This window comes from Leptonychotes weddellii, chromosome 5, assembly GCF_054177405.1.
Source record: "Leptonychotes weddellii isolate Sample4059 chromosome 5, ASM5417740v2, whole genome shotgun sequence".
Taxonomy (NCBI): domain Eukaryota; kingdom Metazoa; phylum Chordata; class Mammalia; order Carnivora; family Phocidae; genus Leptonychotes; species Leptonychotes weddellii.
Window position 1 is genome coordinate 23,304,112 of NC_138373.1, and position 27,738 is coordinate 23,331,849.

Consider the following 27,738-nt stretch of genomic DNA (forward strand, 5'->3'; position numbering starts at 1 on the left):
ACGACTGGAGCGGAAAGGCAACCTTTGAGATTCATGATGGATGCAGCAGGGGCGTGGGGAATGAATGCCCCAATAAAAAGTAACCATAAATCAATAATGACATCAACAGCTAATAATTAGGGACCCAGCACATATGCTAGGCATGGTACAGATATTCATAGGCAATACTGCATTAACTTCACGTGTTCTTCTGTAGTAAGAATAAAATCCAAATTCCTTCTCATGGCCTTACGAGGCCCTATGGGATCTGCAGACTGCCTACCTCTGTAAGCTCCTCCTACCCCCACTCATTGCTATGTTTCAGCCACCAGACCAAACTCATTCCTGCCTCAGGACATTTGCACTGGTTACTCATCTGCCTGGAGCACTCTTCCCCACATCCTTGACTATCTGTCTGGTTTATTCCCGTCACTCAAAGCTGGGCTCAAATATCACCTATGCCCTCTGAGCTGCTATCCAACTTATCACCCTGTTTCATCCTCCCCATAGCACCTTTCCACTTCCTTCAAGTCTTCTTATTTACGTGTGCCTAGGTGTTTATAGTCTGTTTCTTCTCGCTAAGCTCCATGACGTTAGAGACCTTGGATTCTCAATATACCCAATGCCTGGAGACATGCCCACACATAGTAGAGGCTAAATCAAAACTCAGAAAGGAAGCAAAAGGGGGAAGGAAACTGGAGCCTGGCTTCAGGTGATGTTGCTGCAAAGCCTAGGTTCCTAACCACTGGGTGACACGGCCCCAGCACAGGACACTCTGAGTCAGCTGGACTTCCAAAGATAACGCCAGCATGTGGCTTTTGGGGGCAGGGGTACACTTCACCACAAGCCTGAGATTTTATCTTGTTTTATAAACCACTTCCTAAGACTCACCTGGGCTCCTTCATTAGGCACAGGGTAAGGCGTCCTGGCCTGGTTCTCTAACTTGTTTCCTAAAAGCTAGGATCAAGTCGGTGCCCCAGCAAAATGCAACGTCATGCAATGCGGGCGGCAGTTACGTGGATCCAAAGCACTACTGCAATTCAGAACCCGGCTCCGTGAATTCACCAACTGATTCTACAAATGCAGAGAATGAGCTTCTAGGCACTTTGGACAATGGAGAGATGAAGAAATAAAGCACAGTGGGGGACAAAGCGTGAGCTGTGTTGTCAGCGGCCGGAGGTCCCTCCTCGGGCTCTGCTTACTCCCTTGCTGGCTGAGCCTCAAAGAGCTGTCCCCATGTTCTAGGCCTCGGTTTTCACATCGGTAAAACGGGGATAATGACTGTCCGTCTATGGCAAAGGGCCTACTTTCAATGCCACATCAAGAAATACATGAAAAATATCTATACAGCAATTGGCACTTATGGGCGGCTAACAAGTGGTTGCGAAAGACTTACTTAAATGTCTACTATGTTCAAGATGCAACGGGGTACTTGCCTGAGTTTTCTCTTCCTCTTCTCTTCCTCTGTCATGCTGAGAAGCATGACAGGATGGACCCCGTATTATTTCCATTTTCCAAACCCCATATCAGAAGATGCCAGCTCCCCAGAGGGCAGACTATAAAATGGGGCCATTCTGGAATAGCTTCACGTCAAGGCCACACCGCCTGGATCTGTATTCCAGCTGTGCGACCTTGGGGAATATGAAGGACCTCCACCCTATTTCTGGGCCCGTTTCCTCAACCATTAGATGGCACAGTGGGTTGTGTCATCTTGCCCCTTCCCACCCCCTAACTCCATGTTCTAATCCCTCCCGCACTGGACTTCTTCAGGTCCTCAATTGCTCTAAGCCATCTGTGCCTCAGGGAGTTGGCATGCACTATTCCCTCTGCCTGGAACAGAGGGTGCTGCCTGAACATCCGGCCGCTGACAACACTTCCTTCCTTCACTGACAGGCTCCTTCTGCACCTCTCAACCTTCCCTGGCTGCCCTGTATAAAGCAGCCCATGCCGTTATATTTGATGGCAGCTCCTCAGTCATTTTCTTTATCACCACCATCAACAGGTGTAGTTCTGCACTGAGTGATGTTTACTATCCCCTGCCTATTTATTCCACAGAGTAGGAGACCATCAGCCTCCTAACGGACCACTTCTGCCTCGGTCAGCCGTGTATTTCCAGAACCTAGCATAATGCCTGGACCACAGCAGGTGCTCAATAAAGGTCTGGTAAGTGAGTGGACGAAGGCATGGCCTTCCCGCCAGTCTGCACACATCGAGGCCTTCATCAGACCCACTCCACAGAACCTGAACCACACCGTTCCCAATGCACACATCCAGTCCTTTCCCCACTCCGTCCCTTAAGGCAATGGGGTGTGGGTGACCTGGGTGCCATTCCTGGTTCCTCATTAGCTGTATAATCGGGGTAAAGCTTCTTAACCTCTCTGTGCCTGTTTCCTGACCATTAGGATGGTTTTAATGACACCAGGTCCTATGTCAAAGAACTGCTTTCCACATTAAATGAGTCAACATATGGAGAGCACGCAGGCTTGTGCCTTGTTCATGAGTAAAGGACATCCAGTCGTGGTAATAACTTCCGGTAACAGCCATTCCATGGCACCGACCGGAGGTCTACCTCACTCCCTTACCTTTCACACAGGTGTGTCGGCTCTTCATCCAGACAGCGGTTCTCTACCTTGGTGGCCCATGAGCATCAGCGGGGGAGCTTCCCATTACCCTGCCACCCGGGCGACACCCAGACCAATCCCATCAGCCTCTCTGGCAGGGGCTCAAGCACCCATTTTCAATCTCCCTACGTGATTCCAACATGGAGCAGAAATGGAGAACCTCCGTAAACTTATGCTCAAACAAACTTCAAAACTATCTGCTATATACCCTCCTCTTCAACAGACTTTATCATTTTTATTCTAATACCCTATGCTGGATCATTCTCAAACTACCCACTTAGACCAGTGACCAGTGGTTATCAACTGGGGGCAATGCTGTCCACCCCTCCCCCACCAGGGAATATCTGGCAATATCTGGAGACATTCTGGATATCACGACTTGGGGGGAAAGGTGCTACTGGTGCCCAGTGGGTAGAGACCAGGGAAGCTGCTGACCATTCTGCCATGCACAGGGCGGCCCGCGTGGCAAGGAATGAGCTAGCCCAAAATGTCAACAGTGCCGAGGCTAGGAAACTTTGCTAGAGTGTTATCCTTTCTGCGGGCGTGTGGAGGACAATAGAGACCAGCTGACAATGGAAAGAAAGAAGAGAAAGCAAAGGGAACTTGTCATTAGTGAATATCAACCTCCAGCCCCGTGCCAGGCAGATGTTTCAGGAATAACAACAATCACTACTATGCTGAGCACCTACCACAGGCTACAACAGCGCTGACGTGCCTTACTTAACCACGAGGCAATTCCAAGTTAGAGGATACTGTCCCCACCTCATGCGAAAGAAAGCAGGGACAGCAAGGTTAGGTAACTAGGCCAAGGTCACCAAGCGTGCACACAGATCTCAAATGTGAGCCCATTTTGTTTGACTCCAAAGTCAAGGCTGCCCCAGATCACACTTGCTGAGCCTCATCACATGCCAGACAATGCATGATGGTCTGAATGCTTCACATTTAGCTTAATTCATCTCCACGACAATTCTGTGAACCAGATACTACTACTGTCCTTATCCTCATCATCCTCATGTTACAGCCTGGGAACACTGAGGCAGAGTGGTGTGGAAGCCACTTGAAGACTTTCACACAGGTGGTAAGGAGCAGAGGTGGGATTTGAACCTGGGGAGGTAGATCCAGAATCTGGTTCATTTCTACCACACTCTGCCTTTTTTTTTTTTTTTAAAGATTTTATTTAGTTATGAGAGAGAGAGAGAGAGAGCACAAGCGGGGGGGGGGGGGAAGCAGGACCCTGAGATCATGATCTGAGCCAAAGGCAGACCTTAACCGACTGAGCCACCTGGGTGCCCCCACACTCTACTGCTTCTAAGAGAATGATGGAAGGAAGGATCCAACTCCTCTCTGCCTCAGGACCTTTGCACAAGCTGTTCCCGTAAACACCCTGCCTTTGGCCTCTTTGTCCAGCTCACTCTTTCTCATCCACTGGATCTCAGGTTATAAGTCACTTTCCTGGGACACCCTCCTTGTCCCTCTGACCAGATGGGTTATCGTTTTAAACTCTCTCTCTCTCAGCTCCACCCCTCACCTTCATAGCATTTCACAACTTACAGTGAACTCTTCACTTGTGCAAGTGTTTGCTGACAATGGTTTCCTCCTCTAGACTGCAGGCCTGGTGAGGACAGGGACTCTGCCTGCTTCGACAGCACTGCATCCCCAGGCACCTGGCATGATGCCCAGCACAAAAGGGGCGCTCCATTAAAGCTTGTGGCTGAATGCACGAAGCAGAGGCTCTGAAGCAAAAACAATAGTGGGTGTCAACCCAATCCACGTCCCCATCCCCGGAGAGGGATGGACTGAGCCGGCCTGGGGGGGCGGTGGGGGGCTGTCCAAATGCCTCCGTGATGGGTCAGGGCTGCAGAACTCTTCAGGCGAGCTGGCAGTGGAGGCCATAAACCAGCTCCCTGAGCCATCTCTTCTTCATGGTGGCTGGTCTTTATCATTTTCCAATCAACACTGGTTGAGTTCTAATTGATTTTCTAGGCTATCCCTCTCCAGAAGGGAGAAAGGCTCTGTTTACTGGGGCAGGGCGTAGAGGACAGGCCTTTTCTTCCTGCTGTATTTAATGGTGCTGCTAATCACGGAGATTAGACTAAAACAATTACAACAGCTAATTAAAGAACAATGCGGTTTTTGGCATCTTCACATAAATGGCACCATTGGGAATTCCTAACTCAGGCAAAGCAGGGATAATTAAAATCCCGCTCCACTCTCCCCACTCCAGCAGCTGGATCACGCTGATTAAACTGCAAATAAAACACATGAAACCAACACTGTGTAGTCTATCCAATTTCACTTAAAAGGGCTTTTAACTGATTCATAAACAGGGAAGCCGTAAACAGCAAATTATTTAACTAAAGCCAGTTCTTTTGTCATCGCCTTCCCCTTCATTCCCAACGCCGGACTCATGCATGCAGCCCAGGGGACGCGGGGCTGATGGGGCCGGAGGAACGGCTCCCAGAGCTTGACACCACTCACTCCTGCTCACGGGCGGGAGAACATCACCAACGTGCAGCTGTTGCCACTGGGTGTTTAATCCTGCTGCGAGAAAAAGATCGGGTGCTGCACGTGTCCCCAAAATGCCCAGGTTGACCTGAAAGGACCTTTTGACTCTACATGAAGGCTAGGTGGCATGAACAGACTGGTGCCAAGTGGAGCTAACATTCAGAAATGCTTCGCGTTACAACGTCGGAGAGCCACTCAGAGCCAGCCATCTTCTGGCTTAAAATGCAACCAACATCTACTAAGTAAGAAATAGCCTCGTTCTCAGGCTACGGGAAGACATGTCACGACAGCTGGATTCAAAAGCGTATTTGCTTCAGACAGAGACACAGACCCCGTTGACGTGCTTCCCAAGTCATTCCAGCAAGCAGGGTGATGTGGTTTGCTGCCACTGCTGAGAGATGGGAGTGGGGGAGAAAGGAGACAGAAGACAGGTCAAGGGAGGGAGCGAAACAGCACAGAAGAGGAAAAGTGAAAACGAGAGGCACGCTCAGTGAAAGCAATAAACAGGACAGAAAAACTGAGACGCCGAACGAGAGTGGTCATAGGAACTCTAAAAGCCCCGTGCTACACGCGTGCCTAGGATCTGAGCATGAGCATCTGTCCCACCTTGTGCCTTAGCCCTGAATGCCGGTGGCCTCTACGGCAACGTTTCTCGATCCAGCCGTGGGGATCCCCCTACTGCTCCCCATCAGAGTGGGAGTTTAATCAAAAAGAACAAAAAAGGAAGCATCAAAAGAAAAAGAAAAAAGGTTGACACGCTTGGGTCAATGTCCAATTATTATCTGAGTTTCTCAAACCATGCCCTCAATTTCCAAACGGGTCTCAGAACAGACAGTAACCACCGCTGTGTGACTGGCCCCGATCCACGGACTGCACTTTGAGGGGCTCCTTTCTAGAAGATCCCCCACTGGAGGGGGATGGTCACTGGGAATGCACTTCATCAGATTTACAATATTCCATTTACTGTCTACCACAAGTTGTTTGGGGGCCAAAAAAAGTAGGTTTTCAAATGCATGGAATTGTAGGAAGTAAAGACCAGAAAGAAATGCACCAAAGATGGTATTTCAGAGTGATGATTTTACTTTTTTCTTCTCTTTTCAAGCTTTTAAAAAAAATCCATCTTTTTAATATAAAGAACAGCAAAATTTTTAAAAGAACATCCCATCTATGAAGGCAAAGAAATAAGATGCTTTCTCATAACATGACTTATACTTATCATATAATAAGTATATTATGTAAAATATAATTATCAAATGGTCTAATAAAAGTTAGGTAACTGTATATAACCACATGCTGGAATTTTACACAGCCAATAAATATGATGTTTACAAAGAATACTCTATGATTTAAGGAGATGCTTTTGCAATTTGGTTGTACAATATCAAGTTACCAATATTCAAAGCTTTTTTACCCATATAAAACAGCTATTTCATATGGTTTAACCTAATGTTAAATGGAATAAAAAGGTTCACATGAACAGATTGAGATTGATTATTCACAAAATGCTCATGCATGGAAAAGACTGGGAAAATAGACAAAAAACTGTAACATGGTGATTTTTTTTTTTCTTCTTGGTCACTTTCCAAATTTCCAACCATGAGAACGTATTACTTTTGTAAGCAGGGGAAAAAAGTGCCTTTTCAATTTTTAACTCAAGAAAATTACTAGCATTTTTGAGCTTTTTATCCCAATTTTTTTTACCACTACCAAGAATTCCATTATAGTAAATAGCCATTTTTTTTTTTTTTTAGTATTGCAGACAAAACTGGTTCCTTAGTCTGTGTGCATGTATGTTGGGAGAAATGGGGATGAATGGCAAATTTAAATTCCTAAGTATTAACTGCTTAGATTATTATTAAATTCACTCATCATTTGCAAGAATGAAATGAGCAGTAAGCATTGTCTCTGTGTAAGAGAAAGAGCCTGTGATCATGAGGGACCTGAAGATCAGAGTCGCCCACTTATCTGAATCTGCCATTCACTCTCCTGTGACCTTGGACAACTCACTTCCATCTTTGTCGTGGCCCCAGTCTCTCCATCTTTAAAATGAAGAATTTTGAAAGGTTGACCTGTAAGCTCCTTCCCACTTTGATATTCCGTGATCCCATTCCATGATGGCCAAGATCATCTATGTAAGTTGCTGGGCCCAGTGCAAATGAAAACAAAGGGCATCTTATGAAGAAATTATTAAGAATTTCAAGAGAATGACAACAGAGCATTCAACCAAGGGCAGGGCCCTATTGAGCAAGGAGCCTTGTGTGTGACTGCCTGGGCACATGCCCATGGAGCCGGCCCAGCAGACAGTAGAAGGTAAAACAACAAACCACCACCACCCAAAACAGAAGGCGATTTAAAAGTGTTTGGCAGACCGAACATGTAGATTTCAGTAAGAATTCTCACAAGGTAGGTAACACACCTGTCAACAAAAATACTCAGCCTGAGTGATTAAAAGCCAACGACAATTGCCTTTTCACACTTGATTACAATCAGTTTCTATTTAAAAAACATGTCTCTGAATATAAAGTTGTGCCTGGATTTCACAGGCAAGCCAAACTCGGTGAACCTTTCCTCCGCTAACATCTGTGATCAAGATTAAAGTAACTCACAGTCAGCTCTGGCTACTGAAGCTCAAACGGGAGGATAAGATCTGGTATTTTGCAAAGTGCGAGGAGCCAGCCACGATCACCATCTGCTTCCAGAGCTCACTCACCCTTTCCTCAGTTACTATCAATCTGAGCCCTGGGACAACAGGACCATCATGGCAACTCAGTCCACCTTCCTGCCTTTGGATGGCAGGGGGAAGCCACACACAGAGAAACCTTGCTTGCACAAAACTCAGCTCCCCAAAACAGCTGCGGATAGGAGAGACACGCAGGTGTTCCCAGCTCTTGATCACAACCTGTTTGCTCTGTGCACAACTATAATGAGTTTGATGATTTCTAGAGGTGAGAAGCAAAGCCAGCTGATGGTCACAATCAGCCACGTTGAAAGCAGTGAGAACTAATGGCGCACAAGAAATACAAGAGCCGAAAAAATGATCAAAAGGCAGACAGAAAGATAAAAAGGACTCTGGGCCCAATGAGTGAAGAGCTAAAGCATTCTTGATGCCCTCAGGGGTCATTAGCACTTTTGGCAGAATCCAAAACCTAGTGCTTGAATGTGGGAGAGATTTCTTCAAGGAAGGTTTAACACATGCCCGGCATACTCTGTTTCTGAAGGTAGCAAAACAAGGGATATAATTTAGAAAGATCCTCACTGGTAAGACTTAACTCTTGAGAAAATTAGGACTGTCTTATCTCCCAAAGGCTCCAGATGGCTCAAGTTTTGCTGTACACATGCATACATATCATGTGTGCATGCTCATAGTCCCATTTCTTTGCACCCATTTGAAAAAATCGTTCTTATCACAGACCTTGTAGTCTAGAACAGGGAAGTGCGAACTTTTTCGGTGAAACGTCAGATAATAAAGACTTTTGTTTTACAGGCCATTTAGTCTCTGTTCAAATGGCTCAGCTCTGTCCTTATAGCTCAAAGCAGCCATGGACAGTATGTGATGAATGGGTGTGGCTGTGTTCCTAATAAAAACCCCACCTACAAAAACAGACAGCTGGCTGCATTTGGCCCATGAGACATAGTTTACCAATCCCCGGTCTAGAACAAAGAACATGGACTCTGATGGGCCCAGACCTGGATTCAAACCATCACTCTACTGTCCTGCTACTCTGAGACTCAGTTCCCTCTTTTAGAATATGGGGAATAATAATACCCACTTTGCAGGGTTATTGTGAGCATCAAAAAGAAAACAGAGCAGAATGTCCTCCACCCAGTAATTGTTTTTATCATCTATATGGTTTTTTTCTTGGTTCTGCACCCATACGGTTCTTTTCAGTCAACAATGGCCTTTCTCGACAATCCTCTCATTGCCCCACACCCACCCCCTGCTCATATTCCACAAGGTGGGGAGACAGACATCATCAACTGCTTTACTGATAAGGAAACAGAAACTCGCGAAAGTAGATATCGGAGCCAGAGGGGTGAAGCATACTATCAAAACCAACCACCCCTGGCTTTGAGTCTGTGACCTGTGCAAACACAGACACACGTGAATCTGCCCACTGAGAAATCTACCCAGCTCAAGCCCCAGCTTGGCCACTTGCCGGATGTATAACCCCAGGGTTATACATGACCACTCAGCTTAGGTTACTTCATTTGCAAAATAGAGTTAATAAGTTCTAGAAGGTTCTGCCTTAAAATGTTGAACACTTAGCATTGTGCCTAGTACATAGTCGGTGTTCTAGCAATTTCTGTTGAATGAGCCATTGTGGTTGTGGGGATTAAATGAGAGCAGTATTAGCCCCAGCGCCTGACATAGTGGTCAATAATGCTCATTGCTCTGTTAAAGACAGCTCTACACAAAACTACGTGTCTATGGAGATACTCTTATGTGTACACACACACACATACGGCTTGTGAGCTGCATGACGGCAGGGACTACATCTGACACAAAGCATTAAAGAACTGTTTGTCCATCTACGAACTTGCCAAAAAAACACTCCCACATATAAACAGACCACTGCAAACAAGCTAACAGATAGGCTGGGCTACCCAAGGTTCTTGAGATTCTCCATTCCCCAACCATTCATCCCCTGGAAGGAGCTGAGGAACGGGGTGATCCAAACTTGGGATTATGAAATTTTGTTGGCGATTTGCTGGGTTCCAGAATATCACCACCCACAGTGCTCAAAGCACCACTGCACTTCAGTCCCCTGAAATGTTCAGCACAGTGACTCTAGGATCCCATGAGGAGACCAAGGCTGGGGTTTCCACGGAGAACATCCCCAACAAGGTGCGGGAGGAGCAAGGAACACATGTATCAGATGGCGAGTGAGCACCGAGGAGGCTGGGGAACTGTCCCCTGAGCTGCCGGGATGAGGTTCTGTCTTTGGACAAAGACAACGTCTATCTGGAAGCAAAGAGTGAACAGATGCCCCACTGTGCTGCATGAAGGAGGGGTTATGCTCAACCAGGTCCCGGCCAGTCCCCCTTCCCGAGATCCCCCCAGAGGCCCAGGGGCCCCTTGGCTCCACGTGCAGGGGAGGCCGTCTCTGAGCCAAGAAGGCTCTGGAGGCGGCAGGGGCACCCACGATACAGTGCCCGAGGGCTGCCGTGCTGGGTGGCATGCCTCGACCCCAGGCAGCTGCCTTTGCTACGCCAAGGTGAAGCCCTTGGAACACGGACGCCCGTGCGTGAACCAGGGTGGAGGCTGTGTCCCCTTAGCATTACATAAACTAACAGCCTGGCTCCCTGGCCCTGAAACAGAATGAGCCAATGTCTGCCTCAGGCGAGGCAAAACCAAGTCCTCAGTCAGTGAGAACAGTACATGGAGGGCCAATGTAGCCTTTGGCTTGAAGAACTCAGCTGGTTCAACTGACACATGTTTTTCATTAAACGCTGCCTTGGGTTTGATTGTGGATGTGTTGTTGTCTGTGGGGGAGAGGGGGGAGGGCAGGGATTAAATCATCCTTCTGGAAAAGAGAAATAGCAGTGTATCGGATCTGTAGACAGACCGACACAGACACACACATACACACATAGGAGAGGTTCACATCCCCATTTCACTGACGGGCATACTGAGGATCCAAGAGGTGAGCTGCTAATAAGCAGAGCAGCAAAGATTCAAAGGCAGATATGAACACCGCACCGTCTACTCTTCTCCCCACCGTACTGTGGTGGTAGGGCTAGAATTCGTCCTATGTGCTGCCTCGCCATCTGGGGACAACCAGGAGGGCCTCAGCCTACATGTAAGTTCCCATGCCCACTGTGATCCCGCGGATAAGGTCCCCTGGCCCAACAACCCTCTGTGTCACAGAGACCAGGCACCGTTCCTGCCTATCCCCGAGGAGCGGCCTTCCATCCTCTGCCAGCCCTCGGGATTACTCAGACAAGACAGTCACATCCTCCTGTGGGGGGTAGCGGTCACCTCACCCTCTTGACACTACCAAGTCGGCCTCCCACAGACCTGGGGTGTTCACTGCCTTTCCAAGTGCAACTCTCCCTCGTGCCCCCCGCCAGCCTGGGACCCCACCAGGCATGTGGCCTCGTCCTCCCTCAGACTGACTACATGTGACTAATACACTGCTGTCCATCTCATCTGTCCCCTGTTGGATGTTTGGCCATCCCCATGAAGGCCAGGAATCGCTCCCTCACACACCACAGTGCTCCCCAAGAAAGGCAGGCCGATGAGGACATCCAGAGAATGGACTGTTGCAAAGCCCCCTTGAGATTTCGCCTTGTCAAGTGCTTCCTGCAGGGGAAACAGCTGCTCAGCGCCCCAAGAGGTGGGAACTGTGGACCCTGCAATTCACTAACAGAACCTCAGATCGGCCCCGGACTGGCTCTGAGGGCCACCAAGTGGTCCTTCTTCCTTCCCCATCCCACTGTCACCCTCCCACCCGTCTGGTGGCAGGAGCTCTGAATTCTGCAGCCTCCACCTTTCTTCCGCGTGGAGCCCAGGCAGGAGCCGCGGAGGAAGCCCCAGCAAGCCGCCCCATGGGCAGACAGCGCTCACGCACCTGGGGAGAGGTGAAACCCTGATTAACTGAACCCAACTAACCAGAACCATCGATTCACAGAGATCTCCTTTTGCTTCCTCCCAGGAGACTCCGAGCTCAGGGATGGAGGAACTCGTAATTTAAAAAGAAAAATTGTTTTCTTAGCTTTTCTCAGGTTCAGCTTTGATCCAGCCCACTTTATCATCGTGAGAACTGCACATGTGACTGGAAATTTTCTAGAGGCAATGTTTAAAAAAAAAAAAAAGGCAAAGAAATGGGAGAGATGGGTTTGAATAATCTATTTTAGTTAACCCAATATATTCAGAATATTATCATTTCATCACATAATCAATATGAAGAAGTATCAATGCACTATTTTATGTTGTCTGGGTTGTACTCGGTCTTTCCCACACCTAGAGAGCATTTCCAGAGCTTGGGGCGGGGGGTGGGCCGCACAGCTGGTGGCCTCCACGCTGGACAGCACAGACGTGGAACGAAGCCTGATGTGGCTATTTAGATGCTGATTCTGGGCATTTCCAACAAACCAGTCACCACTCAACAACTCCTTGCTTGCTAAGTGTTTTCTCCCAACTGGCTCAATGCAATTAACAGGCTGATCTCAGGCTCAGCTGGGTCTATGAGGACCTGCAGGGGGGCAGGGGGCTGCCAGGGCCCTTCTCCACCCCCAGGGCCCTTCTCCACCCCCAGGGCCCTTCCTCATGGAAAAGCAGCCCCCACCCCACTCCCTGCCTCTTTCTCAGTGATACCTATCGCTTGCGATACCCCGAGTATTCGCTCCACCTTTCACTTGCAAGAACTCACACTTTAGAAAAAAATAAAGTTAATAACTTCTTCAAAAAAGCCTTTTTCCTGCTAACCACCGAGGAATGGGTGGAGTTTGATGGTGCCCACAAAGGCCTTCCCCAAAGATGCTTGCGGTCAAACAGGAGCAGTGACAAATCCTGCATGAAAAAAAAAAAATCAACTACCAATGGATCTGGTAGAACTCGGCTGTTGCTGCCAGGAAGGAGGACTGACCAGCCTATGAGGCAGGTACCAGGATGACAGACAGAACGGAGGGCAGAAAAATGAAGGAGTTACCCACCTGCTGCGGACGAGCCAGGAACAGTCACCCTTCCCAAATATTAATCATTCATCTGCTAACGTTTCCAATTTTGCCCTATCCAGGGAGCATCTGTAGTTTTCTTTCTTTACCAACGCTCCTAAAATCAGCTTATCTGTATTTTTCTTTAATGAACTAATTTAAAAAGGAAACATTACCCGTAAATTGAAAAAAAAAAAAACCAATATAATTTGCCATAGATAGAATATAACTAGGAAAAGAAACAGATAGCTATTAATTTCTTTAAAGTCTGTTCATGCACTGCTTGAAATGATCTTGTGCACCGACTCTTCTGTGACACACCTGAGCTTTGCCTAGCGGGCTGGCAAGACTTGTGCAGGAGGGGGGCGGGGAAGACACCCCAGGTGGAGTGCACCCCGCGGAGAAAGGCGCAGAGCCAGCAATGCAGGCAGGAAACGGACACCCGCATAATTAAATCACCACAAGCACTTTCAGGTACGAGCAGTGGATTGAGCACGTTGGGAATTCGGAAAGACCCCTTGGAAAGTATTTTAAAAGCAAGGATTCAAACTATAGTGCTCTCCTAGCTCCCAGTTAACCCGAAAACAATTAACCGAAGCCCCCAGTGCCTCTCCCTCTTGTTTCCCAACACAGTCCTCTGACTGCACTTTTCCGGTGTGTGTGGGGGGGAAATCCTATTTCCTGGATGAAGACGAATTCTAAATGCAGATGTCCAAGGTCAGGGGGAGGGGGAGGGGGATGGGAATGGAGAAAAGGTGGGCAGGCAAAGGCCAATGAGAGAGGATGTTGACACCACTGGAAGCCCATCCCCCTCTGGAGAGTGTGTGAATTCTCCCAGGGCAACGCAAGCTGCCAGAGACACACACATACCTTGTAAAAGGTCAACTTCTAAATTGGTCAGGCAAGTCTAGCCAGGCTGAATTCCACAGGGAGGGGGGAAGGGCCAGCGTGATCTCTGATCCAGCTGAGCTGACATCCCCCAAACACAGAGGCTTTTGCAGGTGTGTGAGATCAGCCTTCTCCCAGCCAGTGGCTGCCTCCTTGGGGCCCCGAAAACCTTGACAGTGAAGAGCAGTCCCAGAGAGGACGCTCGCCTGCTCTCTCTCTCTCTCTTTCTCGATGGAGTGCAATGTGACTTCCTTGCCTACATAACCAGAGATCGTGCCTTCAACAGCCCTTGGAAAAGAAAGTCATATATTCCACAATACGATATTCATTAGACGCTATCATGGCATTTTATAAGGTCATATGTAACACCAGCTGTAGCTGTAAAAAAAAAAAATTTATTATTCAGACCCAGAAAGGCATATAAATCCCCAAAAAGTGCAGATTTTTCTTTTAAAAAGGGGTTTAATTCTTCCTACCTGTTGCTTCCATCCCTTCCTGGGAGACTGAACTTGAAATTCCACCCAAGCTCCTGGGTGCAAGATTCCACAGTGTTCAGTCCAAGGAAGGCCCCTCCGCCCCCAGCAGGGAAAACGAGGTGAGGGGCTCCGGAGGGCCTCATCCACTCCACCTGCTCCTTTGACAACCCCACAAGATGTTGCCCCACCTCCCGTGCCCGGGGGGAATTTCGTCTTTCCACCAAACACGTCCTTCATTCATGCATTCCTAGCCCAACTTTCTCTGTACCCTGCCCCCACTTGCCCAAATCCTACCCTGTCCATTCTATGTGTTAAAAAACCCCTTAAATATGTCCTCTCCTCTCTCTTCCCACTGTCACTGCTCCAGTTCAGACCTTTGTCGGGGTTCTGGGCTGAACGTCCCCACTCTGTCCCACTGCCACCAGACTCACCTCTCCAATCCGTTCTCCACATGGCAGCCAGAGTGATGCTCCCAAACGGACCTGGGACCATGCTACTCTGCAGCACAAAAACCTTCAGGGCGGGCCCCATTGCCTGTTAGGTGAATCTCGAGCTCTCTGATGGGCTTCTATTACCTGGGCCTGTGCCTAGCTCAACAGTCTCTTGCCGTTCTCGTCTCCTCCAACTGTGCTTCATTAACACCACATTTTTGTGATTTCTTGATGGGACCCATTCTATCTCATCTCTGTTTTCTCTGGGAATGCTCCGTGCGTCCCTTTGTCCCTGCCTCTCCTGGCCAACTCTCATTCACCCTTTAGGATATGGTGTGGGCAACAGCTCCTCCAGGAAGCCTTCTGGGATTATTCCGGCTTCTACTGTTTACTCCTACATTATCACAGACCTGATAATGCCCCAAAAGGGAGAAATAGCAAAAGTCCATTGATCTTACAATAATTCATCTCCAAATGATGGGGGTGGGGAAGGACAGAGAAAGACAGGGAGACAAAGCATTGGTATAACGTGGGAGACCCTGTTCCCCATTTCGCTCAGTGAGTACACACCATCTTGCAATGATCTGTCTCTCCATTAGGCAAAGAGGTGTCCCTGGGCTTGGGCGGGGGGGATCTGTGGAGAGAATTCTGAGGGTTCTAAATACATACATATTGATTTTCATCATTATTTGCACTAACTCTAACTTACATTTGGCATGTCCTTCAGTTACCAATGTAGGCACCAGACTGTAGGGGGATTTGCGAGACCTGAGACTGACACCCATGGAAATTACAGATATTTTCCTATCACACTGCTCTGGTAGCAGATGCTCAAAATATTATTTATACTTGTCACTACTTCAAAATTACGGTAGTTATTAGACCTGCAGCCAAATCTAGTTATTTAATGTGTTAATAAAGATGCAAATGCATTATTACTCCACGCATTTTTTATGTTTATATATATTTTGATAACTGCACTTCAATGTAACTGCTTGCCTTTGTAATCCCATGCACCTTTTTTTTTGCATTTAAAGTGTTATTTTTTTTTTTTAAGATTTTATTTATTTATTTGACAGAGACAGCGAGAGAGGGAACCCAAGCAGGGGGAGCAGGAGAGGGAGAAGCAGGCCTCCCGCCGAGCAGGAAGCCCGATGCGGGGCTCGATTCCAGGACCCTGGGATCATGACCTGAGCCGAAGGCAGACGCTTAACAACTGGGCCACCCAGGAGCCCCTAAAATGTTATTTTTAAAAAGTGGGTGGGAGGTGGAAAAAAACTTTAAAAAATAAGATATTTTTTTTTTTTTAAGATTTTATTTATTTATTTGACAGAGAGAGAGAAAGCCTAAGTAGACAGAGTGGCAGGCAGAGGGAGAGGGAGAAGAAGGCTCCCTGCTGAGCAGGGAGTCGGACGCGGGGCTCGATCCCAGGACCCTGGGATCATGACCTGAGCCGAAGGCAGCCGCCTAACCAACTGAACCACCCAGGCGCCCCTAAAAAATAAGATATTATTCAGAGAAGGGCGCCACAGTTTTCTCCAGATGACAAAGGGGTCCATGACACAGAAAAGATTCAAATGCCATGCTCTAGACGTGAGCTCCCTGAGCACAGGGCCCTGGGTCCTTCATCACCCAATCCCTAGTATCTGAAGAAGTGGTCAGTGTAAAGTAGGGATTTTTTTTTTATACGAACTGACACGAGGTGTTTATCCATCTATTCATCTACCTTCCTTCCTTCTATTTATCTGTCGTCTTTTATCCCTCTGTCCATCTGTCTAATCCAATGCACAGTTCTAACTCCTGACAGTTCCTCCGATGGCCCCAGACCCAGTTCTGCAGTGCAGCTGGGGACTTGGTCAGGAGGCAGTGTGATTGAGTCTGACAAAGGTGACGCCGTCTTCTTGCGTGGCCTTGGGTATGTGGCTGAATGTGCCTGGAGCTCGGTTGTCTTGCAGGCACCTCGCACAGGGCTCTCTCTCTAGCACTCACACCACAGGCTGGGGCCTCAAGCCCAGGCACCACAGCCTAACAGCGTCCAATCCATCTGCTTTCCAAAGCCCAGGAACGCTTTGCTTTTGTTTCCAAAATATCAGCGTGGCTGAGCCCTCAAAGAGGGTCATGGCTATTACCAAATCCACCGATCTGCAAGGCATGGTGGTTAAGAGTTCTGCCTAGGTCCAAATACCAGCTCCCCACTTCCTGTCCACATGATACACGACCTTGGGCGACACTGAATCTGCTCCTCTCTGAGCCTCAGTTTCATTGTCTGAGAGTGAGGATATGAACTGGACCTCCTTCTGCAGGGCTCATGGGGACGTTAAGTCAACACTCGGAGAGTACTTAGCACAGCGGCTGGCTAGGCCAGTCTTATTTATCACGTCTCCAAGGAGGCCTCCTCCGGCACCCAGGAAAAAGCAACAGATACCGCTTAAAAAAAAAATACTGCAACCCACTCCTTTCTGAAATGCAAATCAAAGCAGCAATATAGTGTTTTTACCCCATCAGCTTGACAGAGATGAAGACTGACAGATTGATAATTACCACTGCTTTTGAAAGTGAAAACAGGAAGTCGCTTTGAGAAGTGATCAGAAGAAAGCTCTGTATAGGTGAATTCAGCTACATCTGTCCAAATGTCAAATGCACACACCCTTTGAGTCATGATCCCAAATTCAGTCCTTCACCCTACACATGTACACACTCAGTGCTGAGAAGCTGTGTGTACGACAGTGGCCAGCATTAACAGAAAAAAAAAAAAAATCTAAATGTCCACCAACAGGAAGTCAGTGACATAAACGATGAAAGAATTCATTCAATTAGTATTTAATGAATAGTTTCTACACACGAGACACCACGCTGAGCGCTGGGTAACGAGCTGGACAAATCAGAAGGCAATTCAAAATAGTAAGGACGAGCAGTATGTGTGGATATGAAATGAGTGTAAGATACAGAGAAAGAAACCGTGAGTTGTTATAAAATATGTTTCATTAGATTCCAGCTCATGCAAACAAATAAAATCCTTGTCTATGCACACACCCCACACGTGCTAATATGCAAAGCAAAATCTGGAAAGAGAAAGGAGAAAAAGGTCAATGGTTGCTACCTCTGAAGACTGGGGAGAGGGGTACGGGAAATTTGACTTCTCACTTGACACTCCCTGTATTATGTGATTTTTAAAAAAATTTCTGATCGCGTGTTTGTATTGTTCTACATCCTTCTAATCCACAGTAAGTTCCGTGGCTCTGCCCTCAGAAGGATCCAGAATCAAACCACTTCTCTGAGCCTCCATGGTTAACACCCGGGTCCAAACCACCGCTGCCCTGCTCTGGATATTGTGATGGCCTCCTCCCTCCCCCATCTCCCCGCTCTTCCCCTTAACCAACTACAGTGCCCTTTCAGCACGGCAGGCACCCATTCCATTGTCCAAAGTCAGGCCATGTCACTCCCTGCTCAAAATCGTCTGAAGGCTTGCCTTTCTAAGTTCAACAAGATCCTAATGATCTGGCTTCACCTTCACGCCTTTTCCCCTTGCTCACTCCTGCTTTACCCATACCGGCTCCTAATGAATGACCATGCCAAGCACGTCCTACCTCAGGGCCTTTGCACTGGTTGCTCTCGGTTCCTCTACCTATCTGCAGGGCTCACCTACTCATGCTCTTTAGGTCTCTGCTTGAACATTCCCTCATCTCCACGCTCTCCTTGGCCCCACCAAAGTCGAAGGGCCGCCCCTCCTTGACTGACCTGGCCTAGCCCACCCCTCTCCTAACTTTTCTCCTTAGTACTTGTCACCATCTGATACAAACATATGAACACACATCTCTCATTTACAGTCTATCTAGAATGTGAGCTCATGAGGTCAGGGACTTCTACCTTGTTCACTGCCGTACCCCGGGCCCCTAAAACAGTGTCTAGCACATAGAAAGCATTCAATAAATATTCAGTGAATGAATTAATCAGTAACGTAACAAAATAATACAATGTACTATTGATAATAACTATGAAAAATAAATCCCCAAAAAAGACCTCACCCACCCAAAACTGATTAATAAGTGGAAATTAAAACCAAATATGTCCCCAGCCACAGCTGCCCTCAGAACACAGGGTGGAGGATCACCCAAGGACAAAGTAACACGCCAACATCTAACAGCCCGCACAGCACACAGCGGCCCGCTTGTTTGAGGCTGACACTCCGCACACAGGACTCTTTCATGGCCTGGAGAGAGTAAAGAGCTGCTTGTCTGAAGGCAGCACAGTGAGAGTCCAGTAACCAGGAGCGACTACCAGCCGGGTTAGAGCACATGACGGCCCCAAAACCGCAGACTATTTCCGGGGGTCAGGCGAGCCCACACCCTCCTGAGACAGCCAAGCCACGGCCCATGTGCCAGCCCCCCGCTTGCGGTCTTCAAGGGGACGGGCTTCTGGGGCCGTGCCCAGGATTCAGTCCACCCGCCACTGCGGATCAGAGCTGGGGCTTGGGGTCTCATCCCCTAGGAGTGCATCGAGGGCCCCCCCCAACCCTCTTGTGCTTCAGGGTTTGCTGGTTTTTCAGTGGAAGAAGAAACGTTTGAGCTTTCCTCTGTATCTTACCGCATCCCCACTGAGAGGCCGGGCAGGTGCTAATTTGCTTATAACCCAGCCCAAAGGAGCTCATGTGAGGGCAGAAACTTAAAATCCAATGACCCTGACAGCAAGGTGCCCAACCAGTGGACCTGACCTCACCCTGACAAGCGCCCTGACAGTGAGCTGACTTGCACACAATCCCTGCAAACCATACTTGGTGACGCCGGTGGTTCTCAGCTGGGGTGCATTTTACCCCCAGGAGACATCTGTGGCCACGTCTGGAGACATTTTTGGTTCTTACGACTGGGAAGGGGTAGTGGGTAGAGGTCGGGGATGCTCCTAAATATCCTACAGGGCACAGGCCAGCCCCCACCCCCAGGAAGAATGATCCAGTCCAAAACATCAGGGACGCTTCGGCAAAGCAACACTGGTGGATCAGGAAGGAAGGAGGTGGCTCTGGGTGGAGGAGACCCACACATGACCTACGGGCTGGGGACAGAAGAGCAGGAGTGATGAGACCCTGTCCTTCACCCTGTCCACCCTCCAACTTCGGGGCTACTAACAGGGTCCTGGCAGGAAGCTGTGTGGGGACTCTTGATCCTCCAAAGGGGGAAGTTGCTCCTTGCTACTAGCTGACTTCTAGAGGCCCACTGATCTTCCAATTTTTCAAAAATCTTCCAACCCCCCTTTCCCTTTCTCCTCTCCCCCGCCCCCCCTTCCCCAAAAAATCCCAAAACAAAAACCATGGGCCAGTGGGAGAGACTCAGCAGGAGGCTCATGTAGAACTTTGGGTCTAGGGCCACATAATGAAAAAGTCACCTCCTGCTTCCCATTAACCGGAGCCAAATTATAAATTGTGGCAGTCAGCATCTGGAAAAGGAGCTGGTTTAGGCCCCTTTTACAGCTGGAGTTTCTCTCCGCTAGCACTGAGTTGGCTGGGGTGTTCCTTCTGGGGACAGTGAAACTGCCCAACTGTCCTTGGCCCCACCCATCTGGCACCTGCGCCGAGCAAACTCTAGTTTTCCATGCTTCCTCCTTTCCTCTTCCTTGCAGTGGAAAAAAATCAGAGCTACAGTTCCCAGAAGAAAATGAGAAGGGCTTATCATTATTAAGAAGATGTTCCTGCTCAGGAAGGCAACTGAAGGCAGCGGGAGGGTTGCAGGGAGTTGGGGCGGGGGGCAGCTCACTGTTCCGTCCCGCTGTGAGAGGACACCCCCCCCCCACAGGACCTGCTGGGCTGGAGAAATGGCAACGGCTGACCCTCCCTCCCGGTGGCTCTCAGAGGCTCAAGGAGGGGTGGTGGCACTTCTGAGAAAACGGATTCAAATACTAAAATGATTCGATTTCCTGGAGGTGTGACAGAGAACAAAGGCGAGTATGCCAAGGCCTTGCTTGCTGGCAAGAAGAATCTGTCTTCTGTCTGTCTGTCTGTTCTGGGGCTGCCGGAAGGAGTGGATGGCCTGCCCCCCACCCCATCTTGTCACCCTAGACCTGAGTCCCTCCCCAGGTGAAGCAGCCCTTCCTGGCCTTGGAGCCAAGACAGACAGAAGGGGTGTGAGTGAGTGCTGAGACTCAGAGCAAAATGTCCCGTCTGGAGCCTCTCTTCTCACATATGTGGATCCTCTGATGCTTTATTTAGCACAGTGGTGTTGAGAATGTTTGTGTCTCAGTTTGGGGGGAGTTGTCACCAACAGAAAGACAGCTATGATCCACTGCCCAGAAAAATACTCCTACACCCACAACTGGGCATTCTGTTTCACTAGCTTCACCATTCCTGTGCATCCATTCTGGGGCCTTCCTTTGGTTTGAAGACAGGCCCCCCCCCTCCCCCGCACCTACTGTAGCAAAACAGGACATGAAAAGGACAGTGCCCCCCCCCCCCGCCCCCACAGTGCTGTGTTAGCAAGGGCCTGGTGGCAAGCTTCATGGCCAGGGCGGGGTTCCCGAAGGAAAGAGAGGCTACTCCCCTAGGGAATAATGGGGGAGACTTTACAAAGAGATGCTTCCTAAGGGCAACAAAGCAGGGCTAGCCATGGTGGGGAGCTGGCAAGACCCTGGGGAATGGTGTTATCGGATCCTGAAGAACGAAGCTGTACAGGACAGTCCTTCCGGGGGCTGTGGCCCACACCGGCAGACATGGAAAATGACCCCCATCCCACTGTCCTCCCACCCTCCCAGCTCCCACCAGTGCCTCCTCTTAGCCAAAGCAAGGACAAGTCCATACGGATGAACCCCATCGAGGTCAAGCCTCTGGGGGCCCAAAGACAGGAGGAGAAGGGTAGAGCGTGGATCTGCTGGGGGCAGGGGACAGAAGACCCCCAACACGCTTCATTTGGACCCCTCAAGAGCGTGATGGTCTTAGATCAAGTATTTACCCTCTCAATGCCTCTGGGTCTTCACCTGCAAGGAAGGGGGACAAGGGTCCCCTCCCCCAAGCACTGCTGTCAGGATTAGATGAGATCACGTGTACGAAGCGCTTAGCCCCGTCCGAGGTACGGAGGAAACACACCAAGAGCAAACAGCATCGAGGCCCTCTTCCGTTAAATTCTGCAAGTCTGGGCCCTGCGTGTTGATTTTTACGTCCTTCCTACACCTGGACTTTGTCATGCTGCCCTTTCATATGAAAAGCGATTTTCTTGACTGAATTATCTTGATAACTAGAACCTCAAAACCCAGCCTGAACACTCTAGCACCAGAACCTTCTCTTTTTAAGCTCTCTGGTTTGCACAGCGCTGCCCAAAATCCCTGTGGAGAAGACAGACTAAACCTCAAAGATGCTGGTCCGTTTGATATTTATACCAAACGTCTGCGTTGCCTCCTCCCTGGGCCTTCGGCTTGTAATTCCATGCAAATCTGGTGACACTGCCTTGTTGCCCAGCGGGCTGTCCGGCGGTGGGCGGGCTTCTGCCTCGGTGCGTGCTTGAAGTCGGGGTTTGGGGAGTCTCTGTAGGAAGCCGCGTCTGCGGGAAGGGAAATGGGAGTGTCTGCTTCCCAACGTGTGGCCACTTTGCTTCCCCTCTGCAGGGAGAAGCCGCCCACAGCCTGGAGCTCCTCTTTGTCACCTGCACTTGACTCCACAGGGACGCGTATTTCCAGACGCGAAGGCCTGGGGTTGCCAGGTGAGTGATCTCCCTCTCAATCTCCACGTGTACCTACTGTTAACTGCATCTAATCTCTACCTAATCTACATTTACATCCATATCTAATCTATATCACGTATAGCTCCTACTGTGTACATTATACATACATGCATTATACAAGATAATGTATATATACATTAGAAATGACGTATATCATGGCGCCTGGGTGGCTCAGTCGGTTAAGCGTATGCCTTCAGCTCAGGTCATGATCTCAGGGTCCTGGGATCGAGCCCCGCATCAGGCTCCCTGCTCAGTGGGGAGTCTGCTTCTCCCTCTGCCTAACGCTCCCCCTGTTTGTACACTTTCTCTCTCTCTGACAAATAAAGTCTTTAAAAAAAAGATAGGACATAAATTGGATAGAGATTAGAGTTATATAGATTATAGAATTATACTTTTCTAATATATATTACATCTGATATAGAATATATCCATTATAATGTATACATTGTACGTTACATATATATTAGGTAATTAGAGGTCTACAACCATATTTATATCTGCACACCTAGCTCTTATCTTTAGGTCTAATCTCTATATTTAAACTGTATCTCAGCAACAAAGCAATAAAGGAGATGGTATTTCTAATTCAGGCTCTACCACTTACTGTGTTACTTTTAAAAGGAGACTTGGTCTCTCTGGGCCTTACAGTTGGCTCATCTGAAAAATGGGCTAAGATTAGTACCTGCCTCGTGGGGTTGCATGACCTGACAGATAAAGGCTAGATGGCCAGGTTCAAATCCTGGCTGTCCCACTTGTTAGCTACTGGACAAGTTATCTTAACCTCTGTGCCTCAGTGTGTCTGGAAAATGGGGAGGACGTTAACACCTTCCATAGGGGACACTTGTGAAATCTGTGTGAGCGAATCTATGCCAAGCGCTCACTTAGAAGAGTGCCCAGCACATACTATGCGTGCTTAATGAATGTTAGCTAAAAATGCTAAATTTACAAATACGTGTACCATGTACAGTTCCCCACTCAGAATAAACATATATTCTATGTGTATTAGTCATTGTTGACAAGAGTCATGATTCTAAGTGTTCTCAAGTCAAGTGCCAAACTCACACCTTCAACATCTTTGGCAAAGTCAACTCCCACCAAGAAGAGAGGGACAGTGATCTCAACACGATCTATTTTTTGAAACAGTACATGTGGCTGGGCTTTGGGGAACTTGCTATTTGTGGAATATTGCATCACACCGTTTACCCTGAGTCACAGAGACTAGAAAGACGCCCAGGGCCGGAGGACCACAAATCCTCCCTGAGAATGTTTCCATTGCCCGGGTCCAGCCTCCCTGCCTTTGCCTAGGCAGGGGTCCAGTTGGTCACCTCCCCGCTCCAACCGCCACTGGGCCTGATGAGAGATCCAGCAAGCCAGACCCAGAGGGAAAGATCGCAGTAGAGGGACTTAGCCTGTCTCAAAACCAGCCTTGTCTGCTCCAGAGAGGTTCTGCCCCACCAAGGCTCGTGGGAGGAAAGCAGACGGGCTGAGAAGCAATTTGGTCTTGCTGTCCTCTCAACAGATGCTGGGCACCATAAGAATTAATGGGCTGGAGACTCAGGTAAGGGCCATTCAAAAGCTCCCTGATTACTCCAAAAACCGCTCTCCACGGAGGAAAAGGTTAATCGAAGCCCGGAGCTGGAAGAGAAGCGAGTCTACGGCAATTGCTTTATCCCCAGGGGAGTGGGGGAAAGAGCTTCGGGAGAGACAAGTTTGCACAGAGGAGGTTGTGGTCGGCCTGGGAGAAAGGAACCAGGCCTCAAAATCGAGTTATTTGCAAAGCCTGCTCCACTGGTCCAGGGGCCTTGGCCAGTTCCTCTCTGAACCAGAGCCAAGTAGCTACGTTTTCATCTTTTTCTCACCACTGCATATTCTCTGCACTGTTGAGCCATAAATCTCTCAGGAAACCATCTCTGAGAGGTGTTTTTCCCTTTTACCTAGCTGTGCACACACTCACACGTGTCATGAGTCATTACTCTGCGTGCCTACTCGGTCACTGTCAACACAGACCCAGGGACTTTGGGGGATGAATGGGTCGTGGCTGGAGCCTGGATGCGGGTGAAGGCTGATACTAACCAGAGAGGGGGACGCTGGAACATAAACAAGACAATACCCTTTTCTACATGATCACAATTCCACTACTGGGGTTATCTTCGTAAAATGAGCTGTCTGCAGAGCAAATAGGGGTGCGCTAGGGTATCTCGCCCTTGGCGCTACGGACATTTTGGGGGCAGATAATTCTTTCTTGGGTATTTGGAGGGGGGGGGTTTAGCGGCAGCCCTGACCTCTACTCACCAGATGACCGTGGCACTGCCCCGCCCCCAAGTCGTAACAAAAATGTCTCAAGACACTGTCAAATGTCCCCTGGGCAGGGCTGGTGAATTTACCCCCCAGTTGTGAGCCGCTGGTTTTGTCTGAGGCTTTAGCTCAGCAGAACATGAGCCAGCCAATTAGCTAATGGTAACTGTTAGCCAGATTTCTCACATAAGTCCCCATTATCAGCACCGCATTATAAAATCCAAAGTTCCTTTGACCCTGGCGAGACGCACTGGACATCTGTTTGACGGGCCGGCTCCAAATTCGAGCACCTTCTCCCCCGGATCACCCCACCTCCTGCCAGTCCTTTCCCTTCACCCTGGCCTGATAAGGTAATTCCTTATTCATCTTGACATTCTAATGACATGAAGGCCCTGAAGGAGCTCGAAGGAGCTAGTGATTTAATTGATTCTAAGGAAAACTGGCATTATTTTCATAGGAATCCAGATATAATATGCAAAATGTTCCGAACGCTATCACTGTGGTCTCTGAGCTTGTAACACTTTCTCAACTGTGAGCTCTCGGCTCCTGAGCTTGAACCTCACTTCGAGAGAGAGCCCTCCCTGAACAAGTTCCTCTGCGGTGCCCAGCTGCCCCTGCTTACAAACTGTTTGTCCATTTCTGTTCACTTATTACTACCTGAAATTATTTGTTCAGAAATTAACGGACTCCCGCAACCAGAATGGGCGCTCCATGGGCAAGGAACCTTCTGTCCGGTCCATGGCTGTATTTTTAGCATCTCGCACAAGGCCTGGCCCCAGTACTATTAGAATAAGCAAACGGATGAATGAATTTGCATAGGCACAATTTCTAAAGTATTAATTTCATTCTACCCACTTCTCACTTTCTTCCTGAGCTTCGCTCACCATCCTCATGGTCCCAGCATCATCTTTAAAGAAAGTGAATATAGTTAACTCCTTCCTCTTATACTCCCCGTTAGTTGATCAAAGACATTCAAGTACCTGGTGGATTGGTGAACACCAAGTAATCAGGAGTTTTCCTCCTGATGCCCTTGATCTTCAGGTCCTGGGAGAAATCTCCACGTAAACGAAGACTTGCTCCCTTCTAAGCACAGCCAACTTTACAAATACCCAGATTGACAAATCTTTGCTCTAAGAGTTCCTTCATTACAACTCCCAGGGCATCTATTTGAGTAGAGGCTATTAACTAATTGACAGTGAAGCTGTTCGGTGTGGGGCGGGGCAGGGTGTGTGTGTGCAGAATGGAAAGATAAGGCAGGCAGAGAGGCTAAAATTAAATGACAAGAGGCCTTGCCAAATTGGAGTAGATTCAGAAATGATAAGCCATCTTGGGGACCAATGAGAAAGAGAGAATCAAATAATGAGCATTTAAATTTATCAAAACACTATTGATGTGCAAGGAGAGGTTTCATCTTTGTTTTAAAATAAATTTTCTACGGGCTCCACTGCCTAAACCATTTTATCTACAAGCCTCGTGGCAACCTATCTGTCAAAGAATTACTCACTGTGCAAAACATTATATCTATTTATCTACGTATCTGCTCACCTATCATCCATCTGCCTCTCCACCTATTTATCTAAGTACATCTGGGGATATTTGTGCAAAGCATCCATCTATCTATCTAGACCTCGGGTTGTATACATCAAGCCCCTCCCTTCCAGCTTTGCCTGAGCTATTTGAATCTACTAGTCAAGGCAACTTTTTTTTCTGGAAAAAGAAGAGGTTGAGAAGATAGATTCTGGGATCTTCTGACCCTGAGTTTGACACTCACCAAAGCTCTGAGCTTCCAGGGTGACCCTGGGCAAGTTACTTAACCTCTGTGACCCTTAGGTTCCTCATCTGGAAAATGGGTATCATGAGAACACCTACGAAATGACGGCATCTGGGATTCAATGGGAGGAGCCAGTTCTTGGCAAACGGAAACGTCAGTGCCAGGGAGGGGACCATGGGAATGCTGCCAACCACATTCCAACTCCTTTCACACTTGCTTTTTCATCTCTCGGTCCCCTGGTTCCTGGGTAACCACCGTCAGGGCTTCCTTGGTACACCCCAGGGGCAGCCCGTTGAGGGAAGGCTGACGCCAGGGATTTAAACCTTCCTAGGCTTCCTCCTTCTATTAATCTGGCCATTAAGCAGAGCGGGTTCTGCTGACGCCAACACACGCAGAGGTCTGCGATGCTCCAGCCAACGAGCAGCAGAGGAGTCCTTAGCAGCCCAGCCGTCTATCTCCCTGACCTCCGAACGGCTGCACGAGAACAGATTTGCCAAGGACTGGGTGAGGACCCCACGCATGCGCAGAGGGAAGGGGCCCTGTGAGGGCTGAGCCACAGACACGTGATGTACAGCCACAGCTCACAGTGAACTCTGGAAGACAGGTCTCCCCGTGACACCTGTGCTCCAGGATGGAGCAGCTAATGCCTCTCTTAGGAGCGAAGGGGGCTGGGGGGGTGGGGGGGGAGAGAAGTGGGAGCTGACCCAGGCCTCACACATCTGCTGCCTGCCTCTGCACGGTTGGGTCTGCCAAGCTCGGCCACATCTGCTGTCTTGCCCCTGCCATATGGGTAATATCTGGGGCACCACTTTCTGCCAGAAAACTCATCCATGCCCCTCTTGTCTGATCCGCCTGTGGGCAGCTGAATGGGGTCCCATCGTGAGTCCCAGGATGGACGGAGGCCCAGCACAGAGTAAGATCTGGTCACGGGCTTGTGCCAACAGTTACAGAAAAACATTAGTACTTTGGATGGGTTCCAGAGCCTCTTTCACACAGGAAGTTAGAACTCGGGAAAGACAACAACAGCCTACAGCTCCCCGAAGACCAAGGACCAGATGAGGCTGATGGAATGGTGTGGACACAAAGTGAGTCATCTCCCCGATGGCACAGCACCAACGCAGAAGGCCCGTCTCGTGCCATGGCTGGCCATGCATGGAGGGTCAACGCCCTCGGGCTAACGGGTGTGACTCCAAGAGGGGTCCCTGTGTGGGGGTGAGCTGTCCCCCTCACAGCATGCTAGCCAAAGCCAACAGCATGTGACTGTTCTTTCCTGGGGAGGTTTTTTTTTTTTTTTTAATTTTTTTTTTTATTCTTATGTTAATCCCCATACATTACATCATTAGTTTTAGATGTAGTGTTCCATGATTCATTGTTTGTGCATAACACCCAGTGCTCCATGCAGAACGTGCCCTCCTCAGT

At 48.7% G+C, this 27,738-nt stretch overlaps 1 protein-coding gene and 2 long non-coding RNA genes across 3 annotated transcripts in view; 2 read left to right on the top strand and 1 right to left on the bottom strand.

Moving 5' to 3' along the window:
* XYLT1 (xylosyltransferase 1) overlaps positions 1 to 27,738 on the bottom strand; it is a 292,085-nt gene that overhangs the window by 172,052 nt on the left and 92,295 nt on the right. The window lies entirely within an intron of this gene.
* LOC115944991 (uncharacterized) lies at positions 21,902 to 24,160 on the top strand. The gene is made up of 2 exons (XR_004079475.2): positions 21,902 to 22,232; positions 23,773 to 24,160. It is a non-coding gene; the product is annotated as an uncharacterized LOC115944991 (long non-coding RNA).
* LOC145721577 (uncharacterized) overlaps positions 26,281 to 27,738 on the top strand; it is a 2,529-nt gene continuing 1,071 nt past the window's right edge. Inside the window, exon 1 of the long non-coding RNA XR_014145335.1 lies at positions 26,281 to 27,597. This is a non-coding gene — a long non-coding RNA (uncharacterized LOC145721577). The remainder of the gene's footprint in view (positions 27,598 to 27,738) is intronic.